This window comes from Octopus bimaculoides, chromosome 15 (genome assembly GCF_001194135.2).
Source record: "Octopus bimaculoides isolate UCB-OBI-ISO-001 chromosome 15, ASM119413v2, whole genome shotgun sequence".
Lineage (NCBI taxonomy): Eukaryota > Metazoa > Mollusca > Cephalopoda > Octopoda > Octopodidae > Octopus > Octopus bimaculoides.
Window position 1 is genome coordinate 24,788,583 of NC_068995.1, and position 3,002 is coordinate 24,791,584.

Here is a 3,002-nt window from a genome sequence, read left to right on the forward strand (position 1 = left end):
AGAGAGAGAGAGAGAGAGAGAGAGAGAGAGAGAGAGAGAGAGAGAGAAAGAGAGAGAGAGAGAGAGAAAGAGAGGGAGGGAAATAATATATAAGGAGTTTTCGTTAACTGGTGTAATGTAACGGGTATGTACTATGAGTGCTCTGTTTGGATTACCACTAAAACTCCGGCTTGTGCTGCAACTGAAAGTGTAATGCTGAAACTGGCTGTCAGAGGCAGCTAGAAGTGGTTTCTCCTTGAGTGGGTAGTTATAGATTAAAGTAAAAATGAAAAAGCAAAACTTTTGGCATCACTCGAAAAAGATTTAGATGAGATTGTAAATATAAACATAGCCTCTTACAGCTGTTCTAGAATAGCCAAGCGTGTGGTCCATGAGACTGAATAAGGATGCATAAGCTGAGTATATCGTCATCAGAGAGGGAGAAGTCAGAGAGATGAAAAAATGAAGGAATATCCCCAATCGAGGTTATTAGTATATTCCAGTTTGTCAAAAATGAGGGAAGGATCAGAATAAGATAAGTATGCGTTACATAGTTCCATGATCGAATAAATAATACAGTTATACGTAGTTAAGGTCCATAAGCAGTTTCAAATGAGACTGTTCGATGACAATCCAAGTCAAGGAATAGTGGAAGTTACCAGTTCCAATTTTGGATAGAGAGTGAATGAGGGTTCAGCAGGAATAATAAACTACAGTGCGGAGGAAAGACAGACAGGTAGATGTAGTAGAGTAGATATATACTGCTCTGTATAATATGCTTGGAAGAGGTTAGAGGGTGCATATACATATACAGATAGGTAAAGAGATGAAGAATAGCAGATGTTATCATCAGTTAGGCGGCCACTAGCTCTGAGTAGAGTGTTAAAGTAGTAAGAGTTGGCGGGATGAGGATTAGGATGGTAATGAAGTGGTAAAAGATAATGAAAAATGAAGCAATAGTGAGCATGATACTACTAAAAGTGAGAGGAGATTGAGGGCTCACCTGGTTATAATGGTGCTAGAAATAGACGTCCATAATATCAATTAAAACTTAAAGATTTGTGATGTTAATGAAGGTGTATACTCGTTGGGAATCGAATGCTAGAAATAAAACTTTAAATATGACAAATCAGAAATAAATAAATGAATGCCTCACAAGGTTTTGGTCGGCCCGATGTGCCATTTAGTGGGACTGAACCCGAAGTCATGTGGTTAGGTAACCTCATAACCATGCCTATATGGAGAGGGAGAGAAGAAAGGGGGAAGGACGGATGCAGAAAGGGAGAGATACATGCACACAGGTATGCATGTACCTATGTTATGTAAATATGTAAGAGAATGAGTGAACTTCTGTGTCTGTGAGTATGTGTGTGAGTGTGTATGTGTGAGTGTGTGTACGCGTGCGTGTTTGTCGGCAGATATGTTTGCTCGCGCTCTAACAAATTTGTATGCATTAATAATTGTTAATAACCGGTACGTAGCGTTTCAGCGGAAATTTATAATCAATATAGAATAATTCGTTCTTCCTGTCTATAAATAAATGTGAACATACACGCACGCACACGCGCGCGCACACACGCGCGCGCGCGCGCGCGCACACACACACACACACACACACACACACACACACACACACACACACACACACACACACACACACACACACACACACACACACACACACACACACATGTATATTTGTACCTGAAAATGTCTGATAGAAGTGTATTACGCGCGTTAGTTAGATAGTGAGTATCCGTATGAGCATTTAGTCAAGCAGAAATATGATTTAATACACAGCAGTACACGTGCAATGAGCTAGACCGACAAATACTCGAACGCACGCGCATTCACGCTTTTAAACACATATGGTTCAGACCATCAAACTGTAGAAAGGTAAAATTGAAATATAGTAGCTATAGTAGTAATTGCACTGTCACGATGACACTTATCTCAATATCTTCAATATGCAGGCAAAAAGGTGACACATTTACAAATGGTGGGTTGTGTATATTCCGTTGAATCGCTACCATGGCTGGAATTCATTTTATCGACCCCATCCCATAAAAGGATGAACGACTAAAATCAACTGCGGCACAGTTTGAACTCAACATGTTGTAGAACAAAACTAAATTCTGAAAAGCAGTCATTTGATTTTCAACCCAACATTTATATGCTATTCTTCATAGCTGTATTTGATGTGTTTCGAGAACCGTTATTCCAAAAAAGAATTATTTCACGTTCTCTCTAAAGTTTATAAAATTCTTAGTGCGTTTTACATATTTTGTCGAAGGGTGTAACCATTCAGATCTCTTTAAATTAAAATTAAATATTTATTATAAATATCTAGGTTAACCTATGATATTTAGGCTGACCCATAAAAATATTGATAGTTTTAAGGCACAAAGCAAAACTTTGTGCAGTTGTTTGTGTCGATGTCATTGTACAGCTTGCAGCTCCTCACCACAAGCGCGGGTAATGAATCAATGAATGTCGGCGTTTTTCGGTTACAGGTATTTCGATAAGACCTTTATCAATATTAGAAATATTTACAGTTTGATAATTATGTCACCTATTATTCTATTTTGGACTAGAAAAACATACATTAATTGAGAGACTGCAAGAAAAATAGATGCAAAAGTTGATATATACAAAACGTTGCATGGAGTCAACCGATGAATGTTATGTATCTTTGTCGTGTGCAAAACACAGAGTAAAGCTCACTGTGATCTCTGTGAAATGATCATTGGTTTAACATATAATTTAGATTTAAAATGATATGATTATACAAAATAAAATAAAAAACAATTAATATTTTTTATATTTTAAAGGCCAATTTATATGAAATTTGTAATTATCTCGTGACACTCCAACATTAATTTTTAATCGAATATGGCAGAAAAAACTGTAATTCGCCCTACATATGAAACATACGATTTTAAGTCAGCTTAATAAGTGCCATAGACGAAACTTTGAACCTTGAGTCACTTTCCTGCTAATATATATATATATATATATATATA